Source organism: Etheostoma cragini, chromosome 17 (genome assembly GCF_013103735.1).
Source record: "Etheostoma cragini isolate CJK2018 chromosome 17, CSU_Ecrag_1.0, whole genome shotgun sequence".
Lineage (NCBI taxonomy): Eukaryota > Metazoa > Chordata > Actinopteri > Perciformes > Percidae > Etheostoma > Etheostoma cragini.
Window position 1 is genome coordinate 15,821,757 of NC_048423.1, and position 21,607 is coordinate 15,843,363.

Consider the following 21,607-nt stretch of genomic DNA (forward strand, 5'->3'; position numbering starts at 1 on the left):
AATCTCCTGCAAGACACCAAAATATACATACTTCTGATTAGTTAAGGAATATTAATAAAGAGAGGCATGTTAGTGTTGTGCGTTAGCTATTGGCAATTTAACCTTGACAATGCTCTTGCCTAAAGGTTAGGACAACCTCTAAGCATATCAAAACACTTTATTTTTCCAATGTTTTTAAAGAAATGGTTATTTATGGCCACAATGTTTTTCAATGCATAAATTATACAAAGATGCTCTTTGCAAAAGGGTTTGAAAAGCGCTGGGAGACAATTCATCCAACATGGGTCTTTATCGTCACTTTTCCTTTTCTCCTGGTAGAACCCTCAGCTTTTATCATTTGTATCCATTAGCCGACAGACACATTACAGTGTATAAGTGTTTCTGCGCTGCTCAGAAGCACATACTGACACATGTATACCACTGTCTCTGTGCAACCTTCATACAAGAAGCACATAAATATCTATGTTAGCAGGGTAGAAACGATCACGAGCAGCCCTCTTGCACTTTTTGGCTTGATTGCGGGGATGAAAACAGATGCAGAAACACAGCAAAAAGCATTTCCTGATGAAACGCGTTCGAGGAAAGCTTTCGTCTAGTATGTTGAAGGCAAATGAATCATCAGTCATTCTCAGACCATTTCAAATCTTCATATCAAAAGTATCTGCAGCACTAACCTGCTAAATAATATGAATAATGATGATATGGCAATGAGAGGGAAATAAAGAATCCAATCATTTCAAAATGAACCTGTTTAGAAAGAGACCAGAACTATAGAATTACAATACACAGCCGACCGTAGTTTGCTCTGTGCATATAAGATAAGTCATTAAGGAAATTAACAGAACACTTCTTTATCACACATGTACCAAAATCCCTGCTGCACACACCTCCTTCAAGACTCTCGCCTTGACAATTTCAACAGAAGTTAATGAGCTTCCAATTCCAGCAATGTTTTTAGGTGTTTTATTTCCTCCCAATATCTCCACTGGATTTGTTCATTGAGGTCTCTTGCTTGGGGCTACAAGGTCAGTAACACAATTTAACCAGCACAGACTGATGATTGCCATTCAAACCGTGCCTTCTTTCCCGGTTAGCCCATAGGCTCTGCAGAGAAAAACAACAAGACAAAACAAAATCAATGCAGCAGGTTTTTTCTCTTTATAAGAGACAATTGTTAAACTCTGCGCGTAAGGTCCAAGTTAAATACTATAATGAGACTGATATTGAAAGATACCGTCTACTGTGCTGGGAGGAGACCCTATTACGCCACACACTTTGTATTGTATTCTGCATCCTGCAACACAAACCACGGGTAACTATTTATTTTCCTCAGCATATGTCTGAATGTGTATCCTCTCTGTTACTATGACCACTCGGCACGGGCAGGTTTGCTACTGACTACAAACTGCCCCAACAGGGATGCAGTGGAGTCTTTGCAGTTGTTGCTCAGTCGTTTTCATTCTAAATGAAGGCAATGTGCCACGATGCATGCCTTATGCCTGGCTGTTGTAGACTTCATATGTGCCATGATGAGCACACATTCCTCCCATCAATTCTTGAAAGTCAATAAAAGAAGCACTGAAACGGGGAAACATGTAACTAGCTGTGGAGTCAAAAGACACTTGTTGTTTTTATCTTATTTGTTCAGTACCATTGTGCCTATAAGGTTGTTAAGAAATAACAGCAAAAAATCCTTAAATACAAATAGAATGTAGACTGCTTTTGTCTAAATACCCTCAGCACCTTTAGTGGGTGACTTGTTGGGAGAGTGACATGTTTCTGTGACAGCAGGGATCCTGGAGATTAATGGGTAAAAAGCCCAATCCATTTTCATATGATCAGTGACACTGTGCAAGTGCACCACACCTCAAGGTACCGCTGTTCACTTAAAACTGGGCTTAAATGTAATTATTTTGTTTGTTTGCTGGAGAGGAATAGAGGATGTCAAATTCCTTTCAATCTAGCTCCAGACTGACGTATATATAGAAAACACTAAAGAACACTATAGGAAGCCATTAAAAGGAATCTGACGTGGGATATATTTTCTTTATGCAGAATTGTTCAGATGACAAACATATCTTGACATATTCCTCTAAATTGCACGAGCTTTATACTGTGCACTATGCAGCTGCAATATGTAGGAAAATATCAATATCAGATGAGGTCTCAATAGCTGCACATTCTTAGTAAAAGGCTAAGATCAGGAGCAAAAGAATAAAAAAGAAATAAATTCCTCATCGAGACACCTCTTGTGGCAAGTGATTTCCGATAAGCTTGGTCTGTTTGGGATGGACTGGACACAAAAAGGTCCCTTTTCCTCACCAACTTTGGAGGATGTGTGTGAACTTCTTCGAGCCTACTAAAATATTCCTGAACTGAATAACTACCAAGGGGACAGGCTCACTTCATAGACGCCACTTTCTTAGCAAAAAAAAAATCTTTTGAAATATCTAGACTTCATTTAGAAGAGAAGTGCTGTGCTATTTCAGCGAGGGACCAGCACTTCACAGTCTAATCAATCTTTCATTTTTACTTCCCTATACTGACTTTGAGGCTGCTTTACCATTCCACATAATAATTCCAAAAGGCTTGAACATGTTTACTGTAGTGTGACTGCTCCTGAATGGTCCCATTCTTGCCAACAACTGTTAGTACCAAAGAGATATGTGGATATGGAAGCCTCATTTATATTTATTATAATTCACAAGAGCTAGCAGACAATAATCAAACCACTTTCATGCTGCCCATGGCAATTATCCTCCACACTCAAGAATCAACAAAGCACATAATGACTTTGAGTCCATTAAGAAATTCAGCCAAAATTGAATTTAACGGCAGTCGCTATTTTCGTGAAGTAAGGCAGATTCTGTATGGAGACTGGACTGCAGGCTTTTTAGTCTGTGGAAGTCTTGAAAGTAGAATTAAGTGTCTCTATAAAGTTATATGACTGATAGTACAGTAGCTAAGAGACTATCTAACTCTCATTGTTAAGGGTGAATCAGCAAAAAAAAAACAGCAAAAATGCTGAAGTCATTTAAATGTAAACTTACATGTACTTTCTTTATTAAGAAAAAAGTTATTTGCATATTAATATCAGGAAAAGCACCATCTCAAAGAATGCTGGTCTATTACGAAAATTCTCCCCGAGGATAGTGAAATGGAGCCAGCGGGATGGGATTTCTTGAATCGAGAAGAAGCTCGGTGTTGTGCAACTACTGCCTGTCTCATGTTATAAGACTTGATTTAGACGGACTTTACAGTGCAATGCATCAGGGCAAATTGAAAAAAGAAGATCGATAAAGTAACACAGCATTCGCTAAAATCTCTCGTCTGTGTGCCATTAATATTGATTTTTTTTTTTCGTTTATCCCCAAACAACCATGAACAAAACAAAACAAAAAACAGGAAAGCAGAGGAGGGAGTGTCATTTAAAGGATAATTCAACGATGAAGCACACAGGCGAGAAATATATAGCAATACTGCTCTCTGTGGCTTTTCCCTCCCAGCCATTCCCTAATCTGGGATGTTGACGCAGGTATCTCCCTTTTTAACAGATGGACAACACAAGCTGTGGCATCAGTTTCATAACAAATAATGCAGCAGCGGTTTTCTGTCAGTTTACATAAAATAACACATTCACACAGAGTACATTTATTTTTACTGTTAACTTCATGAAGATGAGGGTTGAAGACATGTCTAATGTTTTTATTATTAACAACATTGCTGTAATAATCCAATACACTGCAATAAACTCAGTGCTCTATAATTTCTGCACTTGTTAAACTTTGTTTAGCTCAGCCAACTTGTCAAAATAAAGCATAAATTCTTCAACTTTTCTAAACATGCTGGTTTTAATTAAGGACTGCTTCCACACACCTAAATATACAGCAAATAAGTGCCTTGGACAGTTCTGACTAAGGCACTCATTTGCTGTCAGAGGACAATTTTATGTTCCGTCAATCACAAAGCGTTCACATTGCACATGAATAAAAAAAAGCAAGAGAGATGGCACTTCGCTTAAAAGGGCTTTCAAGTGTTTCCCTTTACTTCATCTGTACATGTAACTCACTGTCAGTGTGTACACAGCTTGTTAGAGTTTGGGCATGTGAGTATCCACCCGCGTAAACACATCAGGCTACAAGTGTGCTTTATATATTTACAAAGCAACCCTGCAACCAATTTAGGTTTCTCTTCACCTACTATGCAATTTAAAAGTAGGTTGACTAAATTAAGATTAAGAGTTGAGAGTAAGACTAAGTTAAAGTCTTGACACATAGGACTGGTTAACACGGCTCCCTGATGGTTCTTTGACAACTCATTGGTAATAGCTCTGAACGTTAGCGAGTGTATTTGTATTCCTCATATCCAACATACCTCAGTGAACATACAATCAGTAGGAATGTGCCCATTTAGGTAAAGGCCAAATTACTTCCCAATAGAAATGTAAGTACTGGATACAGTAGATGCCAGCCACTGCCACTCAAATTCTAATTCCATAATACCCACAAGAGTGACCATGTTTTCAGTAATTAAGTGTATTTTGGCGTGATTGCTAGACTGGACCCTCCCAGCACGCACACAGCTGTTCCCATGTTGGTCGCTGAGGATAACTAAATGAAGTGTGTACACCCACTCGGACATGGAACTGGGGTTGTCATGGTGACAGAGAGTGCAGAGTGATCCCTTAGTGCTCGCTGACGCTCCGGTCTGAAAGAGAGAGCTTTTTGCAGACCTAGAAATCGCTTGCCGCATGCTGAGCACATACAGTTGTTGCATTACATTAAAATTCCCTTCTTTAAAAATAGATTAGGGGCGTCTTAGTGATTATTCATACACTTGGCTTTCAAAGAGCTTTTTCCATTGAGTGTCAATGAGATTCTGCCACATTTAAACAGAAGAAGGACTAAAAAGCAAGATAGGAGCCGATATACAGGACGACAGTGGATCATCATGCATCACATTCATTAGTTTTTTTTTGATTGTGAACAATTATTATTTAATAAAAGGTTTATTCAGTCCAAGAATAGCTACGATGTCACTGATATGATTTATGCATAGAACTTACTGTATGTTACATAAAAGTATCACTTTGATGTGCCGCTTTTTCTCTGCCATTTTTTCCCACAGTAAGAGCAGGGGACCCTTCGAGTGACTTACGTATGACATTTTCATGAAGCACTGATCAGCACTTTTTCCCTCTGTCAATCATGATATGTGTGAAGTTTCTTAATCATCCAGAGTCACACTAAAGACATCCACATAAAGCACACAAACACACCAGTATATGAAATGTCAAGAAGCTCTTTGAGTAAAAGAAGAGAGCACTTTGAAAAGCCGTCTCGCAGGCTGGTGGCACACATTTTTCACTGCTTTTCTATACTGTAACAGTTGGTGAGGTACTGTAGGTGTGTGTGTGTGTGTGTGTGTGTGTGTGCGCGCATTCTCAAGAACCGGTTTGTATGACATTGTGTGAAAAGTTATGCAAACTAAAACGTATGATATCATGCAAAAACCAGAACATTGTCAGTTGGTCACGTGACATCAGCTACAGAGCAACAGTTGCTAGCGGTTTAAGCCATTATAGAGCTTTGTGATGCAGCTACAGACCTCAGTCACAGCTCGTCAAATCAGCGGCAGTTAGTAGATTTGTTTAGCTGCTACAGAGCTCTGCTACAGAGCTCTGCGACATCGGCTACGGTGCTTTGCATGGTTCTCCGCATGGTGCTCCGTCAGGTCAACGGTACCCTAGAATAGGTGACTGTGAGCTGGGGCTGCCGGTCATGGTGCACCGTCAGGTCACTGATTTTTGGAAGTTCAGTTACCCGAGAATCTGCACAGAAACAACTAAGCGTAGGAACAAAATTGTGGTTTGTAATATAACACTCCCAAGGAACACGCATTTCCTGAGTGAATCTTTGTTTTCCCCGGAAAGCGACCTCCGCTCACTGGCTTTAAAGTCCCGTGCGTTAACACCTCCATCTCCCCAACCACCTCCCTATGAGGCAAACTGCGTTTGTCAAGAGCAACAGAAAACAAGGAAATCAAACGAATTACAGTGGTTATCTTTTCGTAGCTTTAGAACAGGCTGGTGTTTGTGTGTGTGTGTGCGTGTGTGTGTGAAAGAGTATGCAATGGCCTTATAATGAAGGACAACAACATTGTGATGACGGTTTTGCTGCACACATGCTGTAAGAGTGACCCTGGTACTGTCTACAGGGACTACAGGCCCAGAGAAAAGACAGAGGGAGATAGTCACTGAGCACCAGCTGTTTTCACTGCTCTGGGCTTTCTATAACATTCCTCTAAGCTTGAATGAGCTGCCAGGTGACACTGCTCCCAACATCACTTGCTAGATCTGCTGCTTGCTCACTTTACAGTCTTTCATTTTCTGGATACTTAAAATAAAATGTGAATATCAAAGTAGTTTTGAATGGCACAGTTGTAGACTATAAAACCACACCAAGACAATACCATTTGATGTGTAGCAGTGCATAGTACACAGGAATCAAGTCCATTTGGCAAAAACTATGAATATGAAAGGAAGGGATACTTAGTGTTTTAAAGGAAACACTTGCGCACACAACACACACACTCTAGATATGTCATATCCAATCTGTTCTATTTTAACAAACGACACAATCAGAGCTTTTATTGAGCCAATTGTGAGCAAGCAACGGGTAATTAGTCCCTTTTAGCTATACTGTCACATCCTGTACAACCAAAGTGTCTCACTTATTGTGCATCCACAGGTCTCAGTTTGTTTGTTGTGTACCTGCAGGCCTGGCATGGCTAGGCTGTGATGCAGCTCAGAAGTAGCAGGTAGTGACACAGTTGTGTGTAAGAGGAAGGAGCCTGTGGGTCAACCACATTAACGTTGTGAGGAAAACGCAATTTTGATTTCCTGTGCTACATGAAAACCCCAGATGAGGCTGGAAAACTGCAGGCAGGTTGGCCAAATTTGAATTCAACAGGCAGACGTAATCTATACAATCACATACAAAAGGAATACACAATATCTATTGTTCACTAGCCGGTTCCCCAGCACCAAGGGGCCCTGTTATGGCAGAGTTTTAAAAGTAGTTTGCTTTGTATTAAATGCACAAAACAAACCACATACTGCGTGAGTATAGCCTTTTATCTCTGCCACTGAACATTAGACTGTGATGTTGTTACCTGACTTCAACTGCATCTCATCATTTCTCTGATTAGGGCCCCAAAAACCGGGGCAGTACATCATCATTCTAGGAGGGTCTGTGCAAGCAGGTCCTTGAGCTGGTGAGCAGAGCTTCATGCATCTTTTAAATGTCATTGAGGTTCACACACACACACACACACACACACACACACACACACACACACACACACACACACACACACACACTTGTGGAAGAAAAGCTGCAGGGAGACTGAAAGTGGTGTGGCCTTCACAGATACTTTTACCCGTAATTTCAATTAGGACATATGTGCCGGATGCGGATTTGAAGGAGAAAGACACTGCGGGTGGAGAGATTAAGCACGCTCTCCTTCTAGCAACATATGCCACACGCTCTCCAAAATATCCTAATGACATTAATTACAAAGGCGCAGTGTTTGGGTAAGTAAGGGTTAGGAAATGGGAATAAATACTATTTTGCTGCACTATAGTATTTAACATTCAGCAGCAGACATGGGACAAGTGAACAATAAAGTTCTTCTCAAATACTTCCGTACGAACATTAACTAAAATTGAAAAAAGTATGACTTTTAATTTGATATTTAGATATTGTGCTAATTATTACATTCAGCATGTTTACCACATTTGCTTTCTAAAACAACGTGTTGATGAAATGAAGGGTGACCAGACGTCCCGGAAAATTCGGCACATTCCCGGAAAATTCGGGACAGTCCCGAAATCTAAGCAGTTGTCGCAAATCATAAATCATGCCCTAATTGTCCCGAAAATTTGAGCAAAGTCTCAAGAGCAGACTCTTGAGTAGTTATAGTCTGAGAGAACATTAAAAACTGTTCATGCTGATTGAGTCATTGTGCAGCCAGCTCCCGTAGGCTAGTACATAGGCAGCTAGGCGTGAATATGGACAAGCTTGTCCAATACCTGTTGAAAATTCATCAAAACCAAATTGTACCCCAAAATGACTTACAGAATGACCCCAAACCACTTGTTATGCAACTTCACTGTAGCCTACTAGTAACTTTAAGGCTTCATTAGAGAAAGACATTGTACTGCTGTAAAGAACGCTGCAGATTCAGAATGTAATCACAAGCTATCCCAATGACAATGTGGAGTAATCAGACATTAGCCTCATGAACTCATGGCAGCGCGCTACCCACCCGGCCCGTTATGAGAGCTAATCAGCACATATTTGTGTTCATAAACCATCAGAACCAGGCCGTGAATGTGTGTGCACGCAGAGAGAAAGAGAGAGAGCAATAGAGAGAGAGAGAGAGAGAGAGAGAGAGAGAGAGAGAGAGAGAGAGAGAGAGAGAGAGAGAGAGAGAGAGAGAGAGAGATGTCATTAACAAATTTAACATTTCAGCAGAGGTCTCCATTTCCATACACGTTTAGTGGCTTGACGGTTAACGTTGAAGTAGGGGATTTGATTCGTGGGGGTATTTTGGTGACTTAATTAACCCGACCCAGGGTGAGTCTGATGAAAACTGATGTATCTGCCCAGTTCAACTCTGAGATTTTCTCACATTGCACAGCGCTCTGAAGGAATAATCTCCGAGATTAGGGTGTTGTGTTCTGGAGGGAAAGTCCCCCTCCCACTCTCATCCCAAATTTTACCCATTCTCATCTGGTCACCCTAAATGTAATGTGTTAAAGCTACTATCCGAGCTTCAGTGTGGATCTAGACAGTTTGATGACAGATGAAACCAGTGTATTTTTTTGATGTTTGTTTACAAAATAAAAATAAAAATTAAGCTAAAAATTACCATAGTTATCCACTAGCTTTTGTCTTTGTGCTTTCAACTTTGTCAGCTTCCTTGCTCCCATTTCCTTCTAAAAGACTTTAAAAAGTGGGTTGCTTTATATTATATTATTATACCAAAGCAAATAAATATTTTGTTAATCAGATAATAACTTTTGACCTGCTCTTTCAAATGAATGATTAACTCTCCCATCTAGGCAAGAGCAGACCTAAGTGTGGCCCTTTTTTTTTTTGGAGTTCAAAGTAATATGATAATGCCACAAGGCCTTTGAAAATCTTGTTACTACATATCAAAAAAATTGTCAGAAAGTTGCTAACATGCTGACATTCAAAAGGCTGCAATAAGAAGAAGCTACAGGGGGCCTGCATCATCTCATGCTGAAAGAGCCGCTGTATCCCTGGGGCTGGACTGAGGGCTGTCTTCATGTGAATGCAAAATGATTATTTAATATGGTCATGTTCCGGAAAGTACGTTTTACTCTGTTTGAATAACAATGCTTTTTTTGTTTTTTTTAAAATACATATTAGTTTTGTGTAAATCAAGGCAAGACAGGGCTCATGTTACAATTATGTTTGCTTTCTTTTAGAATATGTGTCTTCATTTATTGGTTAATTTATTTATTTGTAAATTTTGGAGTTTAAGCACAAATCCAATCATTTGGTGATAATACTATATATATATTATATGGACTGAACACACACAGCTCATTGGATTTTCTAAAAACGTGTCTTTTCCAGAACAAAAAAAACAGTTAAGTGTGGATAAAATGGAAGTTGTAGAGACTGACCTTCAGGAGCAACTTTTGAGCCACAAAGAGAAGGATCAGCCCTTTTCCTATTTCATTCACTTCGTCTGGCACTAAGGGGTGACACGTTTCTCTCAGCCCAAAGCGCCACCAAATAGACAGCCCACTTATCATCTCCTTTCACATCCAGGGTGCCACTCATTAATCATGTATTCATAGCCTGTGCAGTTTAATTACAACACTAATCACAACAAACTATCTCCTTCACTACTGAACCAGTTGGCTGGGTAATGTGGGCCTGAGGGATTCAATCCAGCTAATTTGTTCTGTGTTTCGCTGTTTTCTTCCAGATTACCACTGTAGCTACATTGTACTTTGTATGTGTTATCTAATTTTGACCAACAATTCCATAACACAATAGGAGAAGTAAAACCATTTGAGAGTTTTCATGAAAGAGGATATGTTGTCAATTCCTCACATCTATATCAATAAACACTAATTTTCACAGCATTGGTGAATTTACAGAATAAACGCAAACGCCATTAGAAACCAGTGCAAACACAGGTACTACACAGCTCACTGATAGGGCTTGGATTCAAGCTTGGGGTCTTCTTGCGGCAAAGCGACACAGCAAACCATCAAGCCACCATGCCAGCCCACCACAATAGCAGCATTTAGAAAAATCGTATATCTTCTTTATCACCTGTGGGCACTTTGCTGGTACAAAATATGACCTCTCTGAAATGACAGAAGAATGGCTGTGGCAGTTGTATTTTTCAAAGAGACTTCAGCCAGTGGAACTGGGGTATGGCCCTATTACAGCTCCATCTATGAGGGCCACCAGATCAGGCTCTTATCTGTGCCTGTTTCAGGTACCTCCACTGAAAAAAAAGCTGTGACAAGGACCCATCCAGCCAGCACAGTCTCACGGGACCTGGGTACTATAAAATACACTCCTCCAGGCGTGGATTATCTACAACAGCGTCAGAACGTGCCCATCAGTGTGAGGCAGCCCTGACAACTTCTGGGAAAGGGCCGCATCGAAATAAATAGAGGTCATTCGCACACTCCTCTGTTCTCTCAGCCCTCCTCACCCCTCCCTCCAAACACCCACGGAGACAGTTTCAGGGCCCCATGTGGATGAGGAAGAACTGTGACCCTCCAGGGAGGGAGACCCGACAAAAAGAAAGCCACTACCTAGCAATGGTACACCTGCCACATAATACTCCAAAGGATAGAGAACACATACACAGTGTGCTGCTGAATGCAGGCGCTTGAGCAACACGACCGAAAGAAACATACCCTTATGGGAAGACATTACTCATAGAACAACACATGGCCACATGGCGCAGCACAGATCCAACATGTTGGAATACAGTTGAAGTTACCACACAGTGAGTACACGTGTACTGGGTGCTGATGCTTTGGATTGATGGCACAGTAAAATCTCATTAGGTGCTGTGTTGGAGCCTGGCCCAGTGCGGTCTCTCCCTTTCAATTCTTCCTTTTTGTTTTTTTCTCTTTGCCTCTGTCAATCTCTCTTACTTTCTTTCCTTCCAATTCTACCTGTATCTCAATAAGTCTCTCAGCAGTGTTGTAAATTAAATCTGTTGAATTGACAAATCTAGCAAAGGTTTATGTCTAGAAAATGCAAGGTCATGCGTAGCATCGGTCGGCTCCCCACCTGCTTTAGTGCAATTCGTTTGCCGTGTGTATTTATCACAGATGCAGCCATTTCTGCACTGAGGGCTGTGCCACGCTGTGCATACTCTCACTTTGTTACCCCCGACAGAAATGTCTCACCAGGGAGAAGCCTTTAGTAGAGCACATATAAACTCTTGCCTTTTAGTGGCATGGGAAATGCTGTAATACATACATTTATGGGGTCTGTTTCTGAGCGCTATACTAAACTCAAGAGTTTGACCTTGCCACTTTTTTTGCACAGACTTTTCAAAAATGCTGAGGTATCTGTTTTAAACAATGGATAATTAATGCGCTTTTCTCCATTCCTAGGAGTGGTTTAGAGATCTGGTCATATCATCAGACAGGGTACATCAACGAATGTAAAAAAGAAAATGTAACTTTTACATTTTACAAAAAGGGAGTTTTGGATGAGACGTTTAAATGTAAAAAGGGAAACATTGGCTGGAGTGTTCTCATCTTGGGTGAAGAGAAGCGGTGCAGCAAAGTGTTGACTTCCCAGCTGCACCAGTCAGGGCCATCAGATAATAAAAGCAAACAAGAGATAATGCAGCAACGCTAGATCTCTCAGCAGGCCTGCATTAAAGCTACTAATGGCACAGTGCACTTTAGGGTGAGCTTTCGATGACACAGGCAGATATTTTCATATGTTCAACAAACACGGGAGGCCCCATTTAGCTGGGTCAAACACAAGCATTGTGATCAGTGTTGGCCCTGAGAGCAGCAGCATGATGGACGGAAGGATATCCCTGTTCCCTCCCCAAGCCCCCTTAATTCATAGCAGTCAAGTCTTTTGCACAACAGTCTCTTGTTCTTCAGTATTTTGGCAATCAGAGCCACATGCCGCATGGTCATTTATCTTACTTTCACAAAAATGTGGGTTTAATGAAATAATTTGGGGTACTATGCTAGATTGACGTGGCAGAAGAGCTTCAATGTGTGGTCTCTCTACACAGTGTGCAGAGTACAGGCCAGGGGTATGGGAACTTGTGCCTCCAAGTTGCACAAGAAGAGCTGAGCAATCAGTCATCAGCTTCACCCCAGTAAGGAGAAATCATTTAGCACGGAGCCTTGAAGCACACAATCAGGTCTCCCTTTCTGCCAGATCCAGCAGATGCCTACAACTACCACAGTGACTGTTAAAACATGCCTCACCATCTGATTGCAGTTTTGAGCCCAACGTTAAGAGCCACCAATAGAGAGATGTACAGGAACATGAAAAGGGAAAAAGAGAGATACATACAACTCAAAATAATCTAGGTTATAAAGGTTTAAACAGAAGTCACTACATTTATTATCCAGGGGAAATCAATTGAGATTCATATTATCAAAACCTTTTCTTCCAAACAATACTATAGAAGTTTAAAAAAAACATTATTTTTAAGGTATTCTTTAACAGCCGAACCACCACTGTACGTCTGGGCAGTCAGACCGTTCGGAACAGAAGGCTTGTAAAAGCTGAGAGGATTCTCTTTTAGCCCAGAGGCAAAAAATAAAAGCAACCTCTTAAATCCACCCCAAAGCAGCCAAACCACGCAGATACATCAACCAGATAGCACTTCTTCAAATTAAACCCCCTCCATATATGAAATGAAATGATGAAGAGCAAGTGAAAAACATTGCACACATCAGTGCTGCCGCTCAGAGAGCTGAAACAGTTCTCCATGAACATCCGATTGGGGAGACAGAAAGAATTCCAAGGACGGACAGCAATTCGACGCTGGTGTCGGTCTGCCTGTATACTACAGGATAAATGATAGAAACTAATTTTTTTACACTCAAAAGCACCTCAGCTGACAATCATATAACTCAGTAAACTGAGGTAAGGATGATGCGAGTAAGATGTGGATACATTTCTAACTTCATTAAACCGGCAGTGTAAAATGTCCGTGGGATATCTGAAGCGTATCCCCAAAAAAATGTCAGGTGGTTAAAACATCTGTCTACCTACAGTACATTCTAAAGTTGAGTTTACTCTCAATCTTTGCTGCTTTATTGTATGGAACAGTGCAAATTAGGCATTTTTCTTGTCATGAGTGATGAGGACCCACTGGGACTAGCATAGAGAGCCAAAGTCACACCCTTCTACTCCGGTCCATGGGACCTATCATTAAAAAAAATGAACGGGAGTGAAGGGGGAGAGGCAAATTGCTTTTTGATCCTGTTTGAATTGAGCCATAGATTTCAAATATGGTGTTTGAAGAAAGTCTCAGTTTATTGTTAAACTGTTGTTTGTCATAGTACCACTTAGTTTTGTGTGAAACCACTCAGTGAACTACATCTCTCATCTCACACAATTTACGTCACCTAGCTTGATGCTCAACTTGCTTGCTTGCTCGCTAGCTTGGCTCTGTTCCACAACACATGTAACGTTATCTTACTTAATATATTTTATCCAACAAAGGGTTATCAGCAGATAAGCAAAAGAACAAGCAAGATCCTCTAACGTTACATTCCCGGTACAATACACACAGACATTGTAGCTTCAGCGAGACGCCATCCATGCAACATTGAAGTGCGTAGCCTTTCTAATCACGTATTTTTTACGTCTTATACTTCAATAGTTTAACAATAAACTGAGACTTCATTCGGTTGAAAAATTATCTTTTAAATTGTCAAACATCATATTTGTAATCCATGGCTCAATTCAAACAGTTTAAAAAAAAAAGTTTCCTCTTCCCTGTTATCTCCTGTTCATATTTTTCTCCAAATTAAGGTCCCATGAGGTCCACCGGAAGGGGAGGGACTTCGCCACTCTATTAGAGGTAGCTCAATATTAGCCTAATAATGCAGATAATTTACATTGCACCTTTCAACTAGCTTTACAATAAAAAACAAAAAGAAAATGCAAGTAAAATCCAAAACACAACATTAATTAGGTAAAATAAATTAAACAATTACAACCAATACCATCAGTTCAAGAAAAAGACATACGTTTAGAGGGAGTTTTAGGAGGAGATTTAAAAGAGGACACCTGAGATCCTAAGGGCAGGGAGATCCACAGCTGAGGGACAGCAAAGGTCCGTTCACCCTTAGTGAGAAGTCCAGGATGTGGTACTGTCACCGACTAGGGCCCTGGCCAGAGGATCCCAGGTAGTGATCCGGCTCGTCGGGAGTTATCAGCTCAGTTATACAGGCAGGAGCCTGTCCATGCGAGGCTTTGTGAAGAATCAGTTAAATCCTAAAATCAATTCTAAAACTCACAGGTAACCAGTGAAGGGCAGCAAGGATTGGTGTGTTATCTTAGCTGCCAGCAGCATTTTGTATAAGTTGCAGTCTTTGGATGTTGTGCCTGCTTTGACCAGAATAAAGCATGATGCAATAGTCAAGTCTGGAGGAGATAAAAGCATGGATGACCTTTTGCAGATCAGACCTCCAAAGAGACATGTAGATGGTGTTCAAAAGATCCTATACCACATCGTTTATTGGAATTCTGTTGAAATTGATAGTAATGCAGAATATGTGTTACACTTTATTATTTCCTTTCAAAAATGCAACATAAACAATAAAGATAAATCTGCAGACTTGAGATTCATAATTCAGTATAGAAGCCGCTGCAGAGGCGGTTTCTGTTTACTTATTGCAACCATCTTCCCAATCATGATGCGGTTGTAACCATCAAAAAACTAGTCCATGTCAATGTATACCTGCTTAGCATTAAACTGCATGATCTATAGCCAACTCATTACCATGTTGTCATAGAAACAGTTCTGTGACCACTCTGCCAACATAGAGCTAATAATGAGATTTAAACCACATGTGGATAGCTGCACAGGACAGCTTAACCATTTATGTAAAATTACACGAAGCTGCAAATTTGCACCTCTCTGTGCACATGCTATCATGTGTATTGTGCATTAGTAGGAATTGTACTGTATTATTGCACTTGCAGGTTAAGCAAGTATAAACAATTTGTATTACCGATATTAGTATAGGGCATTGTAATCTACAATAGGTAAATATATACGTGTGTGTGCGATTTTATATCCTGTAACTAAGTGTTCTTGTATGAATTCACAGCACTGGGATACTAACTGTGAATAGCCTTTAGCGTTAGCACAATCGGCATTAGCATTGCTTTCGTACTGTAAGCTTTGCATGTTGAATAATTGGTTGATACAAGCTACAGCTAATTCACCATGAAATAGTGTATGGACCTGCTTGCTCAGTTATTTTATTTGATTCAGGAGAAGGACATTTATGACTGTAAAGCCCCTGACACACCGACCAGACAGCCGACCCTCAGCAGAAAAGGCAGTTGGACTGACCAGTCTCCCCAAGTTGGTCAAAAACGTGCCTTGGAACACACCAAAGCGAGGAGACGTATTACGTCTCCATAACAGAAGGCGGCAGTAATCTGTATTGTCAGCCAAAAGTGAAAACCAGCAGTTGATTGGACGAACGCGTCACATGGGTCTGGTTTCTCAGACTGTCATAGCAGCTCGATGAGAATACATTCCATATTTTACTATATTTTACTCACAGAAACAGCTTTCTGAAAATATTTTAAGAAAGAAATAGGCCATGCAGTCGCTGAATCTGTCTTCATTTCCGATTGACAAAAATCAACTTAAAAGATTTTCGTCAGATTTTGAGAGACTCTAGTTACACTCATCCTGCTCCTCGTTTCCGGGTCAGGGGACCAATCAGATTGGTCATTTGATTCCGACTGCCAGCATTGCCCGCCTTCCACCTGGCATGTCAGGTCGGCCAAAATGAAAGCTGACTGCCCCTCTGACAGACAACGGCATGGAACACACCGAGCAGACTTGAGTGACTGTTCGACGGCTGATTATGGGGTTGGTTTGTCACGGCCCTGAGAGAGAGAGTTTTCCATCCTGCAGGTGTGATGTAGACTGTTACTGCTGTTTTCTGTTTCGGTGCACTGACTGCTGCCACTGGCAAGTTTGCCTTTTTCATATAGCCCCTTGACTTGGTTTGTATATTGATAGAGTATGAATGTGTGAGTGTGGGCCCACAGATAATTATTGAGGTTTACATGTCAAAAGGTTTTATGTATTTTATTGAAACCTCAGCAGAGGTAACAATTTATAGTATACTCTGAAAGCTATATTGAGGTAACGTATAAGTGCTTTTGTTTATGTATATTGGCCACACTTGTTTATTTTTGTAATACACCATAAATGTGCTTTCACATTATTTTTGTACTTTTTATAAATTCCCTTATCTGGGTTTATTGTATTTACAGAATAATTGTTGGGAGTGAGACGTTGTACATGAGGTCTCATTCTGAGTTACAATTTAAAAGAGTAAACAAAACACAAAACTTAACTAATTCATGTTGGAGGCACTGATGGTCATTTTAATTTTATTGAGAAACGTAGATTGCTATCAAGTATTATTTGCTATCAGTAAGAGAGCCATCTAAAGTATAAAAAAAAGTGTGCCTTCCAATAGTACTACTACACTATAGACTATATACAGTAGCTACATGGGACAGGTGTTATATATACTATAACAAATTAGGAATTACGGCCCTATGCAGATCTAAACTTGATGGTTGATTTCAAAGTACTGCTCCTCTAAGACACTTGATTAAAGACTAGTTCATCTGCTCTGGCAGTGACATCATGTGTAAACAGTGAGTGCTACAGCGGGTGTGTGTGCGGGTGGGTGTTTGGGTATGTGAGTCTCGGTAAAAGAAAAGACTGGAGGCAGGGGCCTTCTCCCATGTTGAGACTTGGATGAAAATTTTGTGCGAATACAGCATAAAGCCTATGACAGCGTGCTTAATTATTTTTGGCTGTAGCAGGCCCTGCCACTGCCTGGTGGTGCCCAGCGGTGCCTGCCTCTCAGGGGGGCAGAGACATGCCGCCATCTGGGGGTGTGTCTACCCAGACCTTGTTAGCATAAACCCAACTACAGATTCATGAAATTACCTCTGAGACGTCTTCAAAATGCACACAGATCTGTAGCTATGGTAAATGCATTGCCCTTACTGCATTCACATAAATAAACAGATAACATACCATTCTCACCTTGCAGTATCTGCAGTGGAGAAGAAAATGGAAAGGTAACCTCAGTGGACATGAAAATGAAATATGAGAGTGTGAAATGGGGGTAAATGCACTTGCTGGTGTTTTCTTTAAGCATCTACTAAGTTGGGGTGTGACATTGCTGAGGTAGGCTACTGGAAGGGCACAATGTCTCCCAGATGACTTAAAGAGGAAGACACTCCCTTGCACATTGGTCTCCACACACTTGGAACAGAGCAGGGGGAAACAATATATTTCCTAGAACTTTTAAAACCTTTCAAAATATATATCTGAAGAAAAAAACTATTTGTTTTTCTCTGTTTCACCTGCTCCTACTGGAAGTTGCAGCTAACCTAATGAGAAAAGGGGGAAAACAAAGGTTACTGCTTTAGGTTAACTTTCTATACATTAAATCACCCCTTTCTTCCCCCTCTATTCTGCTGGCCTCCCACTGTGCCAAAAGAAGAAGCAGGTTGCCTGACGATGGCAGGCGCCAACCACTGACCTGGGAAATAAATCCTTTAACAGGTGGCCAGCATGGAGGGGAAGGGCTAAATCAGCAGCACACCTTCCTGCTGGCGGCAAGGCTGGCTGTTTTATGTGCCTTAATTACACAGTCCTCCAAAACCTTCACCCCCATCCTCTCTTCTCCTGTACCCACTGCCCTTGATACACCCTTTGACTCCAAGGAGTTAGACGCATACACAAATGCTATCAAGCACCTGTTAGCTTTCCACCATTTATGTAGTCGTTTCAATATTAATGCCAGGTGTTGGGTTAATACCCTGAAACAGGGAGATGTGAGAGAGTGAATGTCCAAGACCACGCTTGTAAAAGCCACAATGAATAGCTAGAGAATGGTTGTGTTGTGACATCCATTCCTGTGTGCTTTTTTTCATTGATCCAGCTTCTGAATGATACCACTGGTTTTTGGCCCTTGAATCCATGGGGAAATCAGCCATGTAGAGTTTTGTCAGTCTCTGTAGCTAAGCAACTGAGCATTACAGTGCAAGAGACCAGCGCTTGCGGCGGTTGCTAGGGAACTGCTAGAGAGTGTTACCACTTGTGAACGGCACTTCGATAGATCAGCCTCTAATGGTTCAGGTCTGATGGAGCTTCTCCTAGAAGGAGATGAGGGATCGGCAAGCAGGCAGCATGCTCCATCTCACCAGCTATACAATATGTCACAGCCGACAAGTCTCCAGAGTCCCACGCATCAGCACACATAACAACCTGATGAAACTGATGGCAGGTTTTTCCTCAATAGGAAACCATTTGCATAGAAGTGGAGACTGAATTATTGAGAGGTGTGGAAGAGAGCAGGGTGGTTGAATTGGGATGAAGGGATGTATGCCTGCCAGCCAAATCCATTAGGCAGGCCTTGCTTGGCTGAGGCAGGCAGCTGATGGGGAGGCTCTGTTATCGGACACTAAAGGACACTAGGGCTGGCCATCACCATGCCTGCCCTCTGTACGCTGTGCCGCAGGGGGAGTGAACAACAAAAAAAGACAGAGAAGGAAAGGACAGGAGTCAAAATGACAGGGACAAAAAGAGAAACCGAGGGAGAGACCAGAGAGGCTTAATAACAGAAAGGCTGAGGAGGTGTTACCCTGTTACAGCTTTATAATTGGCCTGCAAGGGTGGTCAAATGAGAGGCTACTTATCGCACATTGCAGTTCCACAAGAATACTTGTCCATCTCTATAGCCGTAGCCCATTTAAAGCGCATTAGGACAAATGAAGCGTTGAAAAAGAGGACTCCATCTCTCTATTTAAGCCAGGATAAAAAAGAAAAGTGTTGGACAATTGTATCCAATATGAAAATCTTGGGTTGTGTTGGGAAGGCCAATTGCTCAGGAGAGGGGACAAGCCTACAGTAGCCTTCACAGAGGACATCTCTCCAAGACAAAATGTTCTCTGCCACTAGAGAACACACAACCGAGGGTCTAAAGATAGAGGCCTGGTACATTTGTGATTTTGGGATATTTTGAAGACATGTACTGGACTTGATTTTACTAAAGCAAGCAAAAAATCAGCACAACAACAATCAAATGTATCAGTGTAGTTAAATAAATTACAAAGTAACATAGTAAAAACATAACATGCTACCTAAACATTTTAACTTTAGCTTAGACGCATGTTTAAGTAATTGAAAAGGGTCCCCTCTAAATGTAAGAATAAATTAGCCAAGGATGTTTTCATGGCTAACAAAGATCTTTTAAATTTGAATTCCTATATAAAGCTCCATAAAGTGCTGTTGGGATCTTAACTGTAAAGGCGCCCTGCATTTTGAAATATGTTATGTCCATATGTGTTTGTGTTGTGTCGTGAATGTGAAAATGAACTCCTACGGCCTTTGTCAGCTCTAGCCACTGAGAAGAATTAAGTGGAGAAATCAGGCCAATTACTAAAGCTGGTCAGACAGACGTCATGTTGCCTGAGTTTATTACTATTCATGAGCTTGCCCAGTTGCGCTGGGTAAAGGATGCTGATTGACTCATTGGCTAGCTGTCAGCCAATCAGAGTCAAGCAGCTTAGCTTGTTGAATATTAATGAAAACTGAGTCTTCCTGCAAGCTTTCTATACCACACTAGAATGGCTTCAAACAAGGTAACCAAGACATTTTTTCCCAAATAAATGTTACAGGGTCCATTGTAGAACCTCACACATTACCACAAAGTAATGAAATACGTGTGGCAGGGCACCCTCAAATCAAATAGCTCTAATGTGAAAGGGTTGTCTCTCGGAATGAATCACAGAAATTCTCGGACCAGAAAGTAAAATTCCTCAGGTGACAAGACAGTTGTTTACTGAAAATTGTTCTCTATCCGCAGGTTGTAGTAGTACTGATATGTAAGTTATAACAACTTGATAAATCCATTATATAATAAAAGCTCTGTTGCCAAGTTTCTGTTTTGGAGTCTTTACTACTCAGAATTGCTTAATACAGATAAAATGACTAGCTAGAGGGATGTAAAATGTGTTCACCCACGGCACAACTGTGTTAAAGCTCTGACCGTTGAGGTCCTTGAGCTGATTTCCTAAGTACATCTTGTGTCGTCTAATCTCACTCCATGAATTAAGGCTTTGAAAAACAGTTAAGATCTACTGTTTGCATTCATTGAATGGAGCAACTGTTTTCAAAGAATCCCCACTAATTCTAAGGTCTCTTTCTATCTCTTTCCTCACATTTGCCATTTCAATGTGCCTCTGTTTGCAGTTTACACTTAGTATCTCTGCGTGAAAGAAAAACACATTGCTGCAGTGATGCATTGCCAATCAGCTTTATGCTGCACAGTCTGGTGATCCTGGAGAGGGAGACATCCAAACAAAGAGAAAGAGACAGAGACAAGCTCTACGCTAAGACCTACTTGTACAGAACCCAGTACAGCATGACCAAGTACTGGCTTCAAATACACATAGAGCTACACAACAAAATAATGAGCATCACACAATAACAACTGACTGGGCATCTCAATATAAGACATTGATTTGTGGGTCCTGGTTTATGGTTTGCTCCTTTGGCACAGTGGATATAAGGAGAAACACAATATACTGAAGGAAAACAGAAACTATCACAGGAACTAATCATATTGAGAGACAACCACAATGATGGTGTATAAAAGCTGTTCCCCCTTCAACCAAACACAGTGGAGTAAATAGGGAAGAGTGATGAAAAAAGAATGAGGAAAGTATGGAACAGAACTAATAACTGTCGTTTGAGCCCTGAATTTCATTACCCCCCATCATGACATAATTACATGATAGCTGTACACAGAAAAGAAAAGGGGGCAGCCACAGGGCCGGCTCTAAGAACATACAGCTGCATGTGTTTGCAAAGCTTGCGTCTCCTGAAGCTCTCTCTCCCACGTATGCGCTTCTTCTCTCAAGCACACACTGATAATCAGGCATGAACAGATATGCACAATTAAATTAGCTCCGAGCTATGTTTAACCACGTCTGCCAAATAAAATACATTAGAAAACGCAGCCCCTAAAATTTTAACTTTACATCTTCCTGTCCCCGTAAAATCACTGAAATAGAAAATTAGGCTGGAGCTTTGTTGTTAAGAATAGTACTATATGAGTGTTAATATTGAGTTGTCACTTGTGGGGAAATCCTACACTATAAATACTGTATGCACATCATCTAATATGCTGAAATGTGAATATTGTGCTTTATTACACTGTAAGTACATAAATACTTCACATGCATAGCCAACAAGAATCAAACTG

General features: G+C 40.9%; 1 protein-coding gene and 1 long non-coding RNA gene across 7 annotated transcripts in view; both read right to left on the bottom strand.

The window, feature by feature from the left end:
- Positions 1-21,607, bottom strand: part of macrod2 (mono-ADP ribosylhydrolase 2) — a 415,852-nt gene that overhangs the window by 131,705 nt on the left and 262,540 nt on the right. The gene's annotated exons all lie outside the window — the stretch shown is intronic.
- Positions 13,611-21,359, bottom strand: LOC117960042. The gene is made up of 3 exons (XR_004660057.1): positions 21,349-21,359; positions 17,700-17,705; positions 13,611-13,819 (listed from the first exon to the last, which is right to left on the bottom strand). It is a non-coding gene; the product is annotated as an uncharacterized LOC117960042 (long non-coding RNA).